Raw genomic sequence first — 20,580 nt, 5'->3', positions numbered from 1 at the left:
AGCACGCTGCGAGAGCAGCTAACCACCGCGCCGTGTACTGTCATTCTTTTAAACTGATGTTTGTAAGTAGGTTTCTTTCACTAATAAATATTATAATTCTGATGTACCCATGGGCTGAAGGAAAAAAGAACATTGCATGTATGCCCATCATTAGAAGTGGGTGGATGCTGGGAGGTCTAATGGTGGGCATAACACACACTTTCAGGTATCGTTTTTTTACAGCCAGTGGTTGGCTTTCATGTGAAAGCAATCCTAGCAGATAATTAATCACTAGACTGCTTTTACAAGCAGTGGGAGGGAACACCCCCCCCTCCCGCCGCCTTCCACGGTTTTCTCGGGCTCTCCTGTCCCACCGGGTAACCCGAGACTGTAGCCGGTGGTTTCGTCAGCTGACCATAGAGCTGATTGAAGACCAGAATGGCTCCAATCATCTCTATGGCCTAAGATACCGGAAGCTATGAGCATTTCATGACTTCGGTTTCGCCAGATAAAACAGTGCCATTGGGAAATTGGGAAACCATCTTATCACAGCAATCTTGGTGTGGTCAGATGCTTTAAGAGCAGAGGAGAGAGCTTGAGTCTAATGGACCCCAATTTTTTTTTAAAAAGAGTACCTGTCACTACTTATTGCTACCATAGGGATATTTAAATTCCCTGTGATAACAATAAAAATGACAAAAAGAAAAAAAATGAAAGGGAAGGTGTCAAAATAAAAGAAAAAAAGCAAAATAAATAGCGATTAAAAAAAAAAAAATTCAAACACCCCTGACCCCCTGTGTTTGCACACAAAGGTGAACGCAAGCATTGGTCTGGTGTTATATGTACACAGCATTTTCACCATACATCTGAGGTATCACAGTTGACGTCAGATCAAGGGCAGTAATTCTTGCAGTAGACCTCCTCTGTAAATCTAAAGTATTAACATGTAAAGACTTTTAAAGGATTTTAAAAATGTATGTAGCTTGTTGCCACTGCACGGGCATGCACAATTTTAAATCATGTCATGTTTGGTATCTATGTACTCAGCATAAGATCATGTTTTATATTTTACCAAACAATTGGGAAATATATAGTGTATCTGTGCATTAAATAAAAAAAAAAAAGTGTTTTTTTCCCCCAACAAATTGCGTTTGGAAAATCTCTGCGCAAATACCGTGTGACAAAAAAATTGCAGCACCCACCATTTTGTTCTGTAGGGCCTCTGCCTTAAGAAAATATAATATATAATGTTTGTGGATTCAAAGTCATTTTCTAGGGAAAAAAAATATTTTTTTCATGTAAACAAAAAGTGTCAGAAAAGGCTTGGGGCTCTTTCACACGGCCGCTCCGCTGTTCTTATCCGCTGCAGGACTCTTTTTTTTTTTCACGGAGCGGATGACACTTGTGTCATCCGCTCCGTGTGTCCGGATATCATCCCATCCGTTTGCGGATGATATGCGGACATAATGTAAGTCTATGGGCATTGCGGATGTCAGCGGATGACACCGCTGACATCCGATTTTCCTTCCTTTCCGTTTTTTACATGGAGGAAAAATAGGGTTCTGTTCCGTTCCAAAAAACGGAACAGAACTGAAAGGAAGAAAATCGGATGTCAGCGGATGGTATTCCGCTGACATCCGCAGTGCCATTGACTTACATTATGTCCGCAAATTATCCGCAAAAAAATAGGATGATTTGCGGACAAGCGGAGCGGCCGTGTGAAAGAGCCCTTGGTCTTCAAGTGGATAGAGGAGTGGGTGATGTGTGGCATAAGCTTCTAATATTGGGCATAAAATGCCAGGACAGTTCAAAACCCCCCCAAATGACCCCTTTTTGGAAAGTAGACACCCCAAGCTATTTGCTGAGAGGCATGTTGAGTCCATGGAATATTTTATAATTTGCCACAAGTTTCAGGAAAATGTTTTTTTTTTTACACAAAGTTGTCACTAAATATTTTGCTCAGGAATGCCAAGGGTATATGTGGAATGACACCCCAAAATACATTCTGCTGTTTCTCCTGAGTATAGGGATACCACATGTGTGAGACTTTTGTGAAGCCTAGCTGTGTACTGGACCCCAAAAACCAATCACCACCATCAGGTTTTCTAAGGGCGTAAATTGCCTTCTTTACTTCCTCACTACCTATCACAGTTTCGAAGGCCCCGAAATGTCAAGGTAGCCCAACCCCCCCCCCCCAAAAAAAAATAACCCTATTTTGGAAAGTAGACAATCCAAGCTATTTGCTGAGAGGCATTTTGAGTTCATGGAATATTTTATATTTTGCCACAAGTTTCCGGAAAATGACAGAAATATTTTTTTTCTTTGTTTACACAAAGTTGTCAGTTAAATGATATATTGCTCAAACATGCCATAGCTATATGTGAAACGACACCCCAAAATACATTCTGCTGCTTCTCCTGAGTATGGGATATCACCTGTATGAGACTTTTTTGGCAGTCTAGCTGCGTACAGGACCCCAAGAAAACCAATCACCGTCTTTAGCCTTTCTAAAGGCGTAAATTGTTGATTTCACTCCTCACTATCTATCACAGTTTTGGAAGGCCATGAAATGCCAAGATAGCACAACCCCCCCTCCCAATGACCCCTTTTTGAAAAGTAGACACCCTAAGCTATTTGCTGAGAGTACCTCTGCAGGGTCTTCCTGACCATCAAACAATTTTTGGTCTTCCTGACCATCAAACACATCCCAGGGGTATGTGCAGACGTTGAACCTTAGCTCTGCGCCTTTCCTTGCAACTCCCTAGCTGCACTTGTCCATCCTACACTCCCTGTACAGCCTCCTGGCTGCTTCCGTCCAACATGGACCTCCTGTCAGGCTTAGGACCAATGCACGGCAGCATTCCACAGGGCTCCCCTCAAACACACTGACCCCTCTCAGGAGGGTGGGGCCCTGAGCTCTAACTCTGGATCTATTATGAAGCCAGCACACACCTGGGCTATCAGTGTGCATGCTTCTCCCAAAATCTGGCGTAAACCACCAATTTACAGAGTAGCACGGGGTCACCTTGCTACAGTAGAAATATTGTAAATTAAAAGTATTTAATCGATGAGTCTTTTTGTTTTACATTTGCATACACAGCAACCCCTTACCATTCACAATTAATTTAATAACCTGTAAAAATCAGGTCACCCAAACACCCAGGTCAACAAACAATGCCTAACTTTGATCCTAGATTCCAACCAATACAACCAGCCCATCTGGCATAATAATGCACTTCCAATCTATCCCTGATGGGTTTCAGGGGGTATAGGTGGGATTGAAGTATGTATATCAGATAAAAACTGCAGGCTTCTTTGAATCTTTTACCCCATTGAAAAAGGAACTAGGTGTACCCAATACCTGGCATCCTAAATGGTAACTCCACTTACATGGAAAAAAAAGAATATAAAAAAAATTATAACATACACTTTGGACACTAGCCATTTTAATGTTATTAAAAATTACATTTCCTTTTCAAACTGCAGGACTGTAATTTTCTGTTAAATGCAATGCAATATGGCAACCTGGAGGCATTCTGATGACACAGATGATGTACAAAACACCGCCCAGAAATGTAAATTCCTGCTTGTGTGATTGGCTTACTGATTTTCCCAGAAGTCTGCAATAAAATACAATTCAGATTTTTGGCATTTCCTGCAACACACCAAAATGACCTCTTAAGGGATGCAGACATTGATACTTTCCTCATTAGAGCCTTGCAAATGCAGCAGCTGATTAAAAATCATGAAATCATTCCCATGCACGTTCATTTTGCACATGGACACAGAAAAACAAACAGCCAATTTTTCAGAATATCAAAAAGTAGGAATCTGCAACAAAGTTTGTTAAAAAGTAGAGCGTCCATTACATCAGCCATTTCATATTTGACTAATCTCTGACCTATAAGGGATACACACATACTCTCCAGACCTACAGTGAAATAAGGATATCCCTAATATTTCTGACCAAGATTGGCAGTAATTTATTAGCTCCTATTTTGATGCTGTTAACCGCTTTACCCCCGCTCACATTGCTGCTACTGCGGCAATGTGGCTCGTTCCCGTCCAGCGACGTAGACGCACCGCCGGAGGCTCGCTCCCGCTGTTTTAAGTCACAGTGGGAGTCGGGCCAGGGGAGGAGCGGTGGTGATTACCGCCGCTCTTCCCCGATCGTCGGGGAATCGAGTCTGGAGATCCGCCCGCTTGTGTAAACAAAGCGGGCGGATCTCCTAAGTGACAGGCAGGGTCAGATTGCAGGGTTCAGCATAGCTGAACCTGCGATCTGTCCCTGTGTCACTCAGTCACCTCCCCCCACACATGTCAGTAAGCACCAGGCATACATTAACCCCTCCCTCTCCAATAAAATTAACCCCTTCCCTGCCAGTGTCATTTTTATAGTAACAGTGCATATCTATAGCACTGATTACTGTAGTAATGTCACTGGTACCCCCAAAAGTGTCAAAAATGTCAGTCAAGGGTCCGATCTGTCTGCCGCAATGTCGCAGTCCCACAAAAAAATCGCAGATCGCCGCCATTACTCGTTAAAAAAAAAAAAAACACCAAAAATGACAGAAATCTTTCCCTTAGTTAGTAAACGCAATAACTTTTGCGCAAACCAATCAAAATACGCTTATTGCAATTTTTTTTACCAAAAATATGTAGCAGAAAACAAATTGGCCAAAAATGATAAAAATTTTTGATTTTTACATTTTGGGGGGGGGGGGGGATTTCATATAAAAAAATGTGAAAAATATTGTTACTTTTTCAAAATTTTCACGCTTTTTTTGTTTATAGCGCAAAAAGTAAAAATCGCACAGGTGATCAAATACCACCAAAAGAAAGCTCTGTTTGTGGGAAAAAAAAGGACGTAAATTTCATTTGGGTATGGCATTGCATGGCCGCGCAATTGTCAGGTAATTTCACACAGTGCCGAATCACAAAAAGACAGCAAAATCCTCTGGTGGTAAAGTGGTTAAAGCGGAGTTCCGGCCTATTTTGCAACTTTAGTGATTCCTGGAGTGCTCGCTATGCTGATCAACAATTGGGCATTTTCAAATTTTTTCGGGGGTCCCTTACCTTATTTTCAGGGCATTTTTGATTCTACTTCCTCGTTCTCCCCCCTCTGTGGCCATGGCCACTGACATCACTTCCCCCTTTGCATTGCATCCTGGGAGCTGTTTGTCATCACTCCCAGGAGGCTGGAATCAGGAAGAACTCCCAGAACACTCCGTGGAATCAGGAAGAAGGACACAGCAGATTACACTGTGGCTTCAGATGCCCACATCTAAGATGGCCGTGCCCAGACAGCATTTTTAAAAGTAAGATTTTGACTAAAATCCAATACTGTACACCTTGTAAGTATGAAAATAGCGGTTCTGTAAAGGGCGATGGATTAGTATTATAGGGGTATTTTTAGTTAAAAAAGGTATTTGAGGCTGGAACTCCGCTTTAACTAGGATATGGATAAACTTGATAAACTTGACATTCAACTAATATATTTTCTAAAGAAATACCTATACTTGCCAAAAAGTAGAAGGGGATCTGTTGAATACAATATGGTCATGTGAGAAGGTCAGGCTCTTCTGGGTACAAATTTGTTTTGCAGAATTTTGATATTCCTAATGTTTGTATCCTACAATGGTGCCTTTTGGGTATTTTGATGAAATTGAATTTGGAACATTAAAAAAAAAAATTGTTAAGCTACTTTTCTTCTACGCCTACACAGTGAATCATTTTTAACATCTGGACATCAATGTTTTTAGAGTTGATCCAAGTTTGTGCAGTTGGTCACCCCTGAAAGGTTCGCTTATTTGTCCCAGGTTCCTTTCCCAGATTAGTGCAATAGCAGCCAGGCACACAGCAACAGTCACTCTTCTGACTCAATAAACAGTGTAGGGGTTGCCTTTTTTAAATTGTATTGCTGAATAACTTAGATAGGGCTTAAATGGAAATAGAAGAGAGGAGGGGGGCGCACAGGGAGAGGGACTTTCTAGAGGGGTACCGTAATTGGACTAATATAATAATCAAAAAATATATATAAAATAATATTTTATTGAAACAACATATGTATAAAATGTATACTGTATTTCCGAACAATAGAAGACAGTATTACAGTGATCAATTAAAAACATGTAAGTACAAACCAAATCACAGCAAACCATGTATCGATCAGTAGATATCGTGTCTTACACAGGGGCTGATAGAAATTACTACAGACCCTCAACCAACCAGAATTGAAGTATTCTGGTTAGAGTAGACGTGAAGAACGATGATGCCCAAAACTGTAGCCCGACATGTTTCGCGGCAATAGCCGCTTCCTCAGGGGCAGTTGAGGGGTTATATAAGCATCAATACAGTTACTAAAAAAAGAAAAGAGAAAAACACATATATATCAAAAAACAAAGTATAACATATCTTTGACATTGTACATAGGCAATTGTATATTTGTAACACATAGAACATCAAGAAATCAGAGAGAGAGATTATTTTTTATTTTTTATTTTTTTTTTTAGATAGGGCTTAGGGAGCTATAAGATACTCCATGAAAACTTAGCAATGGATTGAGGACACTCTCTGCTGTAATATTATTTCTAATAACAGACTCTCCAACAAAATCCCTGAAAATTAATCAGAGCCAGGGCACCTTCAGCAATGTCCTAGACCAAGCAAGCACTAGTAAGTATATGCTAGGGATATCAGCTGCAACAGTCACTAGGATCTTCCTTTTAGGCCTGTCCTCACAATGTCTCTGGATACATGGATGCCTCCCTCCAGTATCAGACAGACAATTCTTCCATGAGTCTCCTAAACTGGATCCCCAATAAAATCCCTCGCTTAGCTTCAGAGATTCTAACAGAACAGGCCACTCCATCTCTGCCACAGATGGGTCCTTGATGGGCACAAGTAGAATTTTCAGCTGGGCTGCCCAGAAGGGCAATAATGCTTCAGGCTGGGAACTTTTCCTCCTGGACAAGAATAAGTTGGCCTCAGGACCCAGACTATTTACGCACCCACTATGTTCCGGAATCCACCAGAAGATACAGAAGAGCAATTACGCCCGCAGAGCCCAGAACAGCTCAAAGCAATCACATATTTCTCAAATGATTACATGAGAGCTACCAGAACTAAATTTACCTAACCTACAGTAAATAGCAACCTATCAGGAGGGTGCTATATTTTCATCCTATGTATTGATGTACATTCTTCTTTATGAGTCTTTATGTGCCCGTGATGTTCAAATAAGAAATTGGGGGGTGTGGTTGTCAATGAGACAGAATCATTCCTCACTCTACTAAATATAAGTCTTTGTCTGTGTCCCCAACAGAGAGATTTCCATTCACTTACTGTCCAAACAGAAAGGGAGAGGAATTCTCTACAATGCATGAATGCAGACCTCATACCAGATGTTTATTTATTGCCTGTACTCTTGCTGCAATTTTATTTTCTTCTAGCCAGAGTACTGTGCATGTACGGTCATTGCAGTAGAATATTGCATGTACGGTCATTGCAGCAGAAAAAAAGGATGGCTCTCTGGCTCTTTTTTTCTGTTGAACTTTTCCATACACCATCCCGTGTTAAGGATTAGGCGATCAGCGGTGCAGTCAATATACTGTTATATCAGCCCTGTAACCTTTGGGCCAGGACATCACAGGAACATTGTGCCCAGGAATAGCGCCTGAACCTTTTTTGTGTTAGAATATTTGGGCTGTCTGTAAATTTGTAGATCTTCGAAATGCTTATTTAATGACAGTTTGACTCTTAATTATTTCTTTAAGTGGAACTTTATAACAACTTCATAACAACTTGATAAAAATAATGTTCTTTAGCAGGAAACATACATTCCACATTAATATTTATGCTACCAAAATGAGTGTGTGATGCAAATTGCCTCCAGCATTGCTCCTGTTTCTTCTTGCTGGAGGCTGCCATTTTTCTGAAGCCCAGAGCCTCGGAGCAAAGTAAATCATAAAGTGAAACTAAACCCATAGATTTAACAGTTTAAAAAACGTCACATTCCTGGAGCTACAGATGACGCCCAAGGGGAGGGTGAAACGCGTCTAGAACACACAGAGCGTCTGACGTCATATCCGGCCGGTGGAGCGCACGCTACAGGAAGTAGGTACCCCCGAGCCACGGCTTGCTTTTCACAGTTTATTTTAATGTGAGTGGATATTTTTGTTTAAATAAAATTCGTTTTACATACTTCACCATGGCTGATATTATTTTTGTATACTATTGAGGAAGATTCCGGCCAGTATTACGGTCTACAGCAGTATATGTCTACCTTAAAAAGGAGATTGGAGACACAGCAATTGGATTACATCCTGCCTGGGAGAGGACACAGATCCCTGACTAACCCACACAGACATACAGGCTATTTTGATTCCATTGCACATATATTGGATTTTTTATATTGGAGTTATTTCTGAAGGACATTAATAAGTGTATAAGGACATTGATATTATTTCGTAACATAAACATATATTTGCACAGTTTGCACTGGGCACTTTATAGCACATATTAATCTTAGAGGATTGTTTATATGTATTTGTTTATTTAATTTATTTATTTTTGATTATATACAGCAGCACACCTCAGCCAAACTGTCAAACCATCAAATGGCTGGTGCCATAACTGATAACATGTGCAGCACCATGGCAGTTGCAGATTAAACAGAAGCAGCTTCCTTGGCTGTAAAGGATAGGAGGGTTTAATTCTGCTTTAAGGCTGTCAGCAGATCAGCCTCTACACATATTTGTCAGTGTCTAAGCAGTGCAGAGCAGGGTGAGACAATATATTACTGGATGTTAAGCAGTATAGGCACTTTAACTTATTTTTAATGTTTTACATAGCTATACCTGCAGAAGGTGCCAGCCTGAAGTGATCTAGCGGAACTTATTTTTCTGACTAAAGTTCCACTTTAAGCAAGAAAATAACTGCACTATTTTCATGTGTCTAGATCTGTGATATCAAAATTGCAAGACTTAGGGTTGTTGGGATTCAATACCTGCCTAGAGTTTTCAGGTTCTCCCTTGTGCATGCATGGGTTTCCCCCAGGTTCTCCAGTTTCCTCCCACACTGCAAAGACATGCTGGTAGGTTAATTGGCTCCTGTCTAAATTGGCCCTAGTAAGTGTGTGTATGAATGTGAGTTAGGGACCTTAGATTGTAAGCTCCTTGAGGACACGAACTGATGTGAATGTACAATACACAGAATATGTAAAGTGCTGCGTAAATTGATGGCGCTTTATAAGTACTTGTAATAACTTAATAAATAAATAAAATAAATAAGATTGGCCAGCACATTAAACAATGATATGTACCAGCAAAAATGACATGTACTAGTGCTTCCCGAAGTCCTTCCAGCTTCAGATTTAGAGTTGTCTTTTAAAACAGGGGTCACTCATTTCTTAGCAACAATCTCCATGGTGTGATTTATAATAGTGTTTGCTACATTACTGTTTTGTGACTGACCTTTTCCTTATTGGGAGAATGGCTTTTACCATCACATGAGTATACTATACTTGCATATTAGTTCTTGCCTTTTAATGTCATGTATTTAGACAAATAGATACTGTACTCTCTAAAATCTTACACGCTACACTTCAAGGATAAATGTATGCATTTTGTATTTTGTAAGGGTCACCACTTACACCACTCTATATTTCCAACAATTAACTGTCTAGACTTGAGATTTTATATCTCATATTTGCTTTTATAATAAAAAAAAATGGATTAGGGTGTCTTTTTTTCAGAATAGTGTTGTTTACAAGATATTAGAATACATCCTTGTCAACTACAGAAAACCACATCTGTGTTGTTTGTACTAGAAATCTCAGTAGCAAGGTTTCAAACATGAGAAAGATGTCAAGAATATTTCTACCATAAGAAATCAGAGCACTGTATATAAATATTTAGTTTAATGCCAGTTTACTAAAAACAGCTCTGCTCCAAAAATATCTTTATCAGTTTTTTTTTCTGTTATTTTCTTTTAAGGGTAACTCCACTTTTGTGGGGAAAAAAATAGTAAATAAAGAAAAAATAATCTAGCGTATACAATTGCGACACAAGTCGTTTTGTAATTGAATGTTATTAAAAAAACTTTCCTTTTCAGAGCTGGTTCACATAGGCGCGACCCGACTTGCCGGGGCGACCTCGGAGCGGCATGCACGGACTTCATATTATTGAAGTCAATGCAGGTCGCTCCAGGTCGCCCCAAAGTAGTAAAGGACCCTTTTCCTAAGTCGGAGCGACTTGTGTCGCTCCTATTAGAACGGGTCCTGTGCTAATCTATGGCAGGCGACCCACGGCGACTTGTCAGGCGACCAGGTCGCCTGACAAGTCGCCCCCGTGTGAACCGGCTCTCAATCTGCAGCTTTGTAATTTTCTGAAAATTCAATGCAATATGACTACCTGGAGAAGTTCCTACCTTAAAGTAGTGCATACAAACTGTATGGCTGAATTTGCACCACACAGACATCGCATGTAATTTTAGGAGCAGTGCACTGCGAATTACATGCAATCTCTGTGATCGCAGAAATGTGAACCGGCACTTAGTCCTCCTAAAATAGAATCAAAGCCTAAACGCCAGTCAGGGAATCAAACAAAAATAAAAAACAGCATAGTACATAGGGCGAAAAAACGTTTACCAGCAGTCAAACATCAAATAATTCACAAGTATATTTAATCAGAGACTTTGAGGGGTGATTTAACCCATCCCCCCACATATTTTCAAACTTATGAGGTAGGTGTTTGTGTAGGTTGATTTATATGGGGGAAGGGCCCTGTTGACTAAAGCCTTCCACAATACTAAAGTTGGGGCAACAGGTTCTTACAGAAGGGCTAAGAGGAATAGTGGTGACAGATTGGATACATTCAAGGACTTGAATCCAGTATATCTGGATGGCTGAGCAGTCCAGAAAAATGTGCATGAATCTGCCCAGGGACAGAGCATCGCCAACAGGAGGATGAACTTTTGCAAAAAAATCTAGTCAGCTAAGCACGACTTAGATAAATGAGATGTAAAAATTTTAAATGTATAATTTGATCCCTGGCAGAGATGAACTTGGTAAAGGGTGCCTCCCAAATGTCCTCCCAATCTTCCATATCCAGGTCTGGGACAACCGACAGCCATTAGGCCTTCCAAATGCTGAGCAATTTAGTAGTCTGAGGAAAAAGGTATTTATAAACAGCCAACAGAGGTTTGATTAAATCCTCATCTTTTACCATAGTTTCTAAACCAGAGGGACTGGACGAAATAGGAGCACATCCAAATTGCGACTGGTAGGCATATAAAATAAAGGTGCATATATAGTAACAATCAGAGGATATACTACAACACACTAGCAGCGCTAAAATATAGTGCAGTCCACTGAGATAAAGTCCATGTGTTCATATATTCATGCAACGTGCCCGAAATATTCACTCCTGACAATCAGAAGCCGTGAGTGGGTAATTGTGATGATATATACACCGAACCCTCCACCGCACCAAAGTGCTCCCCCTAGTAAGAGACACTCACCAGAGATCTGGTCAATAGGAGCCTGTAACATCAGCCTATCTCAGGCTCAGAAACGATCTCCACAGGATTAAACCAGGACAGATGGCACTTGATCAGTCTCGATCAGATCAGTACTTGTGGCAGACCCACAGGAGATTCCAATCAAACCAGGGGCGGTACATGTGACAATAATAACTCACATAGGGCAATATTGCATGGCTAAAACACTGCTTTATTACCCAAAGATATATCCCCAGTAGCTGATGCACTTACAAAGTATAAAACAAAGCAAGCTTGTCATAAAGAAATGAGGTGTAAACCTGTGTGCAGAGGCCGGTCCCCGTGATGGCAGTTCGCCGCTGGTACCAAGCTGTAGCGAGCCTCGGGTTCAGCATCAGACGCTGGTCTTGCCTCGTGACCGCGTGACCACGCCCTGACGCGTTTCGTTAGCAAGTAACTTCAACAGAGGGCGTGGTCACGCGTGTACGGTCACCGCTATTTGACTGTACCGAAGGGGCGGCGGCACCAATCAGCCGGATGACGCGGGACCTTCCCGCTAGTCGTCACTTCCGCCCTCACCGGAAGTCATATCGTACAACACGGGCTTCCGCCCACACAGAGCGTCACTGTCCTCTCCGACCGAAGCTGTCCAACCTCTCCAGCGCCCCTAGAGATAAATGGAGCGAGCGCTCATCGGATCATAAGCAGATCATGTAGCCCATATGTACACAATGAACTTATATAATAGCGACTTATTACAGATGGAATGAGTAGATAAAACTATGATTACCATTCAATAAACATAACGATAATACATTGTTTAAAATAGGTAAAATTACCTTAAGACAATACATAAAAAAACATAATTTAAAATTAACCAAAATAAAAACAGAAAAGACAAGGGTAAACGACTGAATCCAAAGCCAGAAAATCACATACGAAGGGGAGAACTTGATGTCAATAATCACTGATAAAACAGTTGATGTCTAAACCAACGTTTAGCCCTTTGGGGTGCAAAGAGTGGGTCAGAAATATCCAATGCGTTTCACGCTTGGACAGCTCTCTTACTCTATTTGAGCCCCTCCAGACAGGTTTGACATGTTCAATACCCCAAAATTTAAGCTCACTCGGATCTTGATTGTGATACTTTTTGAAGTGTAGAGAGACATTATGGTCCTTATAACCATTTTGAATATTCGCAATATGCTCTGAAATGTGTATTGCAATGGTTCTCTTAGTTCTTCCGATGTAAATCAAGCCACAAGGGCATTCCAAGCCATATACCACATGAGTGGTATGGCAGGTGATGAGTTCTTTGATATCAAAGGTCTCACCATTCGCGGAAGAGCTAAAAGAAGCGAACCCCCGTAAATGAGTCCGCACCTGTCTACATGTCTTACAACGACGACAGGCATAAAAGCCCGTCCTGTCATCCCAAAACATGGAGGGCTTGGTAGGGGGGTCAAGGACCTTACACACCAGTTGATCACCAAAGGTGCGTGCTTTTTTGTATACAAAGGTGGTTGTAGATGGAATAATGCTCCCCAAGATCCTATCTACGCTCAATACACCCCAATGTTTCCTAATAATGTCCTCCACCTCTCTATATTGGGAGTTGTATTGCGTTAGAAAACTCCACTCCTGTTTACTGTCTGTTGGTCTCACAGTGTCTGCAAAGCATTCCTGCTGGGAAATGCCCAAGACTTCAGTAATGGTACTGTCAAGCTTCCGTCCATCATAACCCTTCTCAAGGAAACGATGTCGAAGAACCTGAGCCTGTGTCAGAAAATCCGTATCTGAGGAGCAGTTCCTCCTCACACGTAGGAAGTGCCCCTTAGGGATGTTCTGCAACCAACGGGAATGATGACCACTGTAAATGGGTAAATACCCATTCCTGTCGGTAGGTTTAAAGTACACACGAGTATCCAGTTCTTTATTTTTTAACATCACCTCTACATCCAAAAAATGGATGGACTCGTGACTCCAACTAAACTCTAGTTTAACACCATTGTTATTGGAGTTAAGCGAGTCAGCAAAATCTCGCAACGTACTTTCCGAACCTTCCCATATAAAGAATAGGTCGTCAATGTACCTTCTGTAGATCTTAAGCTCACTCTTAGCGAGCGCATAGATAAACCGATCCTCCCATTCCCCCATAAAGAGATTGGCGAGGCTGGGAGCGAATTTGGCTCCCATCGCCACGCCACGTTTCTGGTTATAGAATGTTCCATTGAACCAGAAATAGTTATGCGCTAAGCAAAACTCAAGTGCGCATTTTAAAAATCTCTTTTGGGGGTCCGGGAGGTCGGTGCGACTACAAAAGGCCCAATTCAGAGCTAATAATGCGTCCTCGTGCTGGATTATAGTATACAACGAGGACACATCCGCTGTTACTAGAAATACTTCTTTATCTGGGGATATCTGGACGTCCTTCAAGGACCGGAGGAAATCTTTGGTGTCCTTAAGGTACGACCTCAGATTTACCACACTGGCCTGTAGAAAGAAATCCAGGTACTCACCCAGTCTAGCGGTCACTGAATTAATCCCATTCACTATGGGTCTCGCTGGGGGGTTTTGTGCATCCTTATGTATTTTAGGAAGAGTGTATATCGTTGGTACTCTATTAAAACTCGGCATGAGGTATCTTTGCTCTTTATCAGAAAGAACCCGATGATAGTAGCCAAACTGTATAAGATCTTTCAAAATCCTCCTATATTCAAGGGTTGGATCCCCTCTCAGCTCCTCATACGTTTCCGTATCAGAAAGCATATTGCTGAGTTGATTTAAATAGAAATCTTTCTTTAGGATCACTACCCCTCCCCCTTTATCAGCTGGTCTGATTATGACATTTTTCCTCTCCTCCAAAGCCTCCAAACCTTGCTGGATGTGTCTAGGGTTCACCCCTTTTCTAGGCTGCAGAGCTTCTACATCCTGCAGCACCAGATTTTTAAACACATCCACACACTGGTTGGAGGATTGTGGAGGATTAAACAAGGAGTGGTTTTTAAGACCACTGTCTACTCCTACAGTGGTGGCCATACTATAAGACTGGCTGTTATTGATGACTCGATTAGGATTAAGAAAATGTCTCTTCAGATTAATCTTCCTAACATACTTATGCACATCTATGTACACATCAAATTTATTGAGGGGTCTATGCTTGGCACACTTTAAACCAGCATTTAAAATGTTAGTCTCTTTTTGCGTAAGAGATATGCCAGCCAAATTATACACACCCGTTAATCCACCAGCCTTCTTTTTTTGTTGTTGGTACCTCCTCCCTGCTCGGCATCCTCGCATGCGTGCTCCGCTCGGAGAGGATATTGGGAGGATGGGCCATCCCTCGGTGGATAAATCGGGGGGCCCCATTCCATGGGTCTTCCCCTCCAGGGTCTGCCCCCCCGTCTCCCTCCCCTGCCCCGACCGCCCCTCCATAAAAAAGGACGGGGTGGGGGCACAGGCGTGGATGGTGCATTCGCATCACCCAATAAGTCATACCTGTTAAAGGTTGGGAGGGGTTTAGGGGAGTTGAGACCACCTCTATAAATTGATCCATCATGCCCACCATTCCTAAAAGGAACGTGTTGCCACTGGTCATGGTTAGATGGATAATTGTTACTATTGGATTTAGTCTTTCCCTTGTTCTTTCCCTTTTTATTTTGCATCTGTGATGCCGAATTGGCATAATAACTAGCACCCATACCACTAGAAGTGGATGGGAGCGGCGTATTAGGAACAGACTCTATGGGCCGTACAATGGAGTGTACTGGCGGATTTTTCTTTACATCCGTATTGAACTTAATAACCTGAGCTAGATCTTTGTCTGGTTCAAGGATTAACTGTAATTCAGCAATCCTCTTTTCCAGCAAAGCCATTTTGCGTTTTTTCCTTTTTAGTACTAATTGTTGTAACTCAGTACCTGCTTTGTTGTTGCCTGGTAGGCATATCACAACTGTATATAATGAAAGAACTAGGTATTTGGGAGATTATTTAAGAATTTGAATTCATCAAAGGGTCTCAATATACCATTTTTAGTAATATCATCCAATTTGTTGTCTCCATAACCTGTACACACTATGGGGTCTGCATACGTTTAAAAGTGAGGAAGGTTTGGATTCCTCCACAGCAGAGTATGAGGGGAAGGGGGAAAGGAGCCTCCAGGTTCGGTCAAATGCCTCACCCTCCAGGCCCGCATTACAAATCTCATAGAGTTTATATTAAATATTTACAGAAGTTAGGCACTGCTAAGCCCCCCCCCCCTCCAAGGTTGTTGCAAAACTACAAGGCGAATTCTGGGAGTACCACCCCCCTTCCACAAAAAAGATCAGAAATTAGTGTATGATGGGAATGAAATTGGCTTTGGGAATCCACGTAGGGGAAGTTCGCATAATACCGTATATAGCACTAGTGGAGGAAATTTAATTTTGACCAATCAGCGAGAGAGGGAGGTTTCTTCAGGCATTTATCTTTTGTCTAAAGTGAGCAATAAGGAGGGAGACAATTAACCATATGAAATCAGACACCAAATGAGTTATGGTAATCCCTAAATACTTCACTTGTTTTACCCATTGCAAAGGTGAAACAGGAGAGGAAGGTAACCCAACAGATCTATTGAGGGGAAAGACCTTTTGGATTTTTGCCAATTTACACATAGACCCAAAAAGGACACCACGTCATCTAATATAGTTACTGCAGGTGGTAAGGAAGCATCTGGGTCATCCAAAAGCTTTACTATGTTGTCTGCATATAGGGCCGTCTTTTCTTCCAAGCTACCTACCCTGATACCACGTACTAAAGAAGAGGTTAGCAAGGCAAGCGCAATAGACTCTATCATTAAGGCAAAAAGTCCAGCCCTGCCTAATACCACAACCAACTGGGAAAAATTCTGACAGCCTGCCACCAGTTTTAATAGCAGCCACCGGTTGATCATAAAGCAGCTGTATCCACTGAAGGAATACCTCATAAAACCCTATTCGAGTCAATACCTCCTTCACATAGACCCAATCTATGGAGTCAAATGTTTTATTAAAAAAAAAATCAGTGCACGACTATGAGGGTTATCCGAGTGAAACTCAGTATGGGTAAAGACTCTCCTCAAATTAATATTTGTGGCTTTACTGGGCATGAAGCCTGTCTGGTTAGGGGACACTAGGAGATAGAGCACTTTAGTGAGCCTGGTGGCTAGTATTTTTGTTAGGATTTTGAGATCCATGTTAAGGAGGGAAATGGGTCTATAAAATGTGCACTGTAAGGTGTCTTTGGCAGGCTTAGCCAACAGGACCACATGCGCTTCAATAAATGACTCTGGTAGAGAATTTGTGCATAAGCATTTCTCATACAGGTGCACTAACTGACGGGATAAGTCCTCAACATAATGCTTATACCACACTGCCGGGAGCCCATCAGGTTCAGGAGACTAACAGCTGGGAAAGGAGCCAATATCAGCCAAAACAACCTCCTCCTCCTCAGTAATTAGGGCATCAAGTACAGCTCATGTCCCAGTGAGGACATGGCTCGTTTGGTGGGGGGTGAGTGTAGCACCCTCCTAGATAGGTGCTAGAGAGTGAGTATAGTTTTGGCTCTGTCTGCCTATCAGAGGAGCAGCAGGTCAATTCCATATTCTCTCTGCTTAACATGGAGCAGGATCTGTGAGTTAGGTCTGCTCAATGTGCTCAGTGTGTGATTCATCTGGTCTGAGGGAGTGTCCCCACTGATCCAATGGGGAGGCACATTGGATAGTGGAGGAAACCTGGCCAATGAGTACACGGGCTTTGATACAGCCCCAGGGATTGGCACAGACTGCTGTCTCGGTGCACTGTGGGGTGTAGTATAAAAAGGCAGGAGCACATGTGCTCAAGGTCTTTGGCTGGTGAGCAGAGTCCCGGAAGGAGGGTGGCGGCTGCCAACTCTTCTGCAGTGGTTGGAGTATGGTCACAGGCAGTCGGCCTGGTGAGCCAGAAGTTTGAAGCTGAACCCAGAGGTCCAGGAGAGCTGAAGGAGTTGAGGCACTGGAGAACCTGGAAAGCAGTATCGTGAGTACAGATGATCGTGCCTAAGGGCCTTACCAGGAAGGGGGCCACTCCTGAGTAGAGTAGTCAGTGGACGGGTGTTAGCTGGTGGATAGGAAAGGGGGTACTAGGTGTGTGCCCTGAAGATAAGTACTAAAAGGAACCTTATCTCAGATTCATCTAGTAGCAGGATGAAGCTGTGGCCTGGCCGCATTCTCAGATAGAAGTCCTCAGCATTGTAAATAGTTCAAGTGTTGGAGTATCCCACTCATCCCTTCTCCCATCCTAATATCAAATAAAACAACAAAAACAACAACCCCTAGACTGTTCATTGACTGAGCCAAGAAAGTAAAGTGTTAAGATTCTGCATGCAGTTGCTATGGGTAACCCAGGGGAATCTAAAAGTGTGAAAAACCAGCAGCCATCAAGGGGGCAGTGCTACATCCCTATTTAGACAGGTTCTGGGCTACAGCAATATGGAGAAGAAGACATTGCCTTTTATTCTTCTCTCCCTCTACTGAGATTTTGATGCTTTAATGCCCTATTCTCAGCAGCCAACAGGGGGAGAGCTAAAGTCAAGCAAGCCCATAGACTTTCATGCAAAGTGCTTGTGGGTGGGATCATCTGCACCTTTGCATGTGGGGGTACCTTTGGCATGGAGCGCACTCATCAATACCCAGGACCAGGTGGAGACTGCGATCATGTGAAAAATCTAACAATTAAAGTGTTACTAAACCCACAACAGAAAAATCTGTCTGCATATGCAGTAAAGCATGCTTATTCTACTCACTCTGGAGCCCAAGGGGTTAATCCTCCATGCAGCAGGTGCCTATCTCTCCCCCCCCCAACCACTCTCCCGCCAGCCAGCCACTGCTGCCTCAGGGGAGCACACACAGGCAGCGAAGCTGACAGGGAAACACTGACACAGCAGCAGCTGCGGGAAATTTTCTCCCCCTCCCTCTTCCCCCCAAGATGCCATGCTGGCATGGGCGGCGGAGCTAGCACAGCTTCTGCTCCTTTCCCCTGCTTCCTCATTGGCAGGGGGAAAGGACCAATCTAAAAGAAGAACAGCAGGAGCAGAGGATCTTGGGACACGCAGTCCCGAAGCCAGGTGGCTCCATGTGAATCCCCTGGGGGCAGACTACATACCCCAGAATGTTGGGAGAGGGGCAGAGGAGGAGAGGAGAGAAAACCATGAGGCTGCCAGAGAAGACAGAGGGAGACCACAAGGCAGGGGAGAGGGACTGGACACAGGGAAGGGGAGCTCTTCTTCTAGAACTGTGTGACCGCTTCCCTACCAGAAGCTTCATGGTGGGAATCAGACCCATTGTCTCAGACACTCTTCCAGCTCTTCCGGTTGCCAGGTTGACAGTCGAGCATTCCTAAAGAGTCTCTTCCAGGACATGTTTTCTCCTTGGGCCTTGGTATCACAGGATTGGTGAGCGGGCAGTAGCCCATCTTGTGAATACCCCCTTTTTAAGAGGATACTGCTTGCAGACACCTTTACTTTACTTACTTTATCAAGCCATGTGGGGAGACCCCTTTGTACCAGTTGTTTCACCCTGTATGCTGAAGTATTAGAAGCCCTCCATGCTGAAGTATTACATTTAGCACACTTGCCAAAACTTATTGGGCCCTTTTCAAAGAGCTAGCTGAAGACTCAAGACGTAATCTCCAAGGACTACTGAATATTCCCTATTAGGCTGGGTTCACACACTGCTGTGGCTCACAGCAGGGGTCCGGTGCGTCCCTGTTCATAGATTCAGGGACGAATCAGGCCCAAATTTTGGGTCTGGATTCAGACCTGAAATGAACCAGAAGATGCACAGGACTCTTCTGCAAACCGCTTTGCAGTCGTCCCGGAGCTGTGTGTACCGGCTCCATTGAGAGCCGGTCACAGTCTCCTGACATGCAAATTGGATGCATGGAAACCCGCATCCAATTTGCACTAGTGTGAACCCAGCCTCACAAGGAATAAGAACTTTCAGTGCCTATTTAGGCCTGCAGTGACTCAGGGACAAACCCTTATACTCATTAAAGCGTGCCCCAGGCTCCTTCAGAAAAAAAAATTAATTTTAATACTTTAATATTAGGACACTTACCTGTCCACAAATCCAACGGTGTCTTCATCCAAGCCGATGTTTAAATTAGGTGCTGCTGCTGCCATCTCGGCTAGGGGAAAATGTCAATGAAGCCTGCTAGTTCCTTACTGCGCTTTGTGAATGGCCAGGCAGCAGAGGAAAGGGGAGAGGGCCAAACTTCTGGCTGACATCTCAGGAAGAAGCCGGAAGTGGGAGCAAGTACCTGTCAAACCAGGTACCCAATCCCCCCCAGGAAATGTGCCAAATGTGACAGTGGAGGGGGGAAGGAGGCAAACAAGCAGAACATCCCCTTTTGGGTGGAGCTCCACTTCAAGGAGGAACCATTATGACAGAGTTGATATTGCTTAATGTTGTGTATTGTATCACCCATGTACATTCAAGGCCTGTGATTTCAGGGTTTTAGGAGAATAGACTGACCTGCAACAAGTCACTCTGATTTCCCTTCATGCTTGAGGTCAAAGGTCACATATGAGTAAGTTAAGTTGTTGAAACTGTGCCATTTATATTTTGCATGTGACTTTGTGTTGCACTGCCTAATACCAGAGTTTTATATTTTATTTACCTACTGATATTACCACTGTCTGTTTGATGAGGAAGGTCTTTTTAGTGAAAAAAAATAATAACATTTACCTGCCAGGTGTGCCAGAGGGGTTGAGGGGCAGAGCATAGCATTCTCAAGCAGCTTCTTTGGAGGGTGGCATTGTGTAAAAAGGCTGTTTGATTCTGTCTTCTCTGATCCTGCCCTTCTTCTACAGTTCCCAAACCATTTCCTGATAGAACAGAACCTTGGGAGCAAGCTGTACATGTTCAGTTTGGTGTGTATTACTAGAGAGTGTTTTTGTTTGGGGGGGGGGGGGGGAGTGCAAAGCACCTATATCCTGCGCTCTGAGAGGTGTGATCTTCTAACCACCTCAGCCACAATCATGCAGCTGCTGAGAACTTTCGACTTGGCCTCGCTGGATAACTTCGGCCTTGCAGCTCCTTACTAGGGA

This window comes from Pelophylax lessonae (assembly GCF_965119305.1).
Source record: "Pelophylax lessonae genome assembly, chromosome: 4".
Lineage (NCBI taxonomy): Eukaryota > Metazoa > Chordata > Amphibia > Anura > Ranidae > Pelophylax > Pelophylax lessonae.
This window is presented reverse-complemented; position numbering follows the sequence as displayed.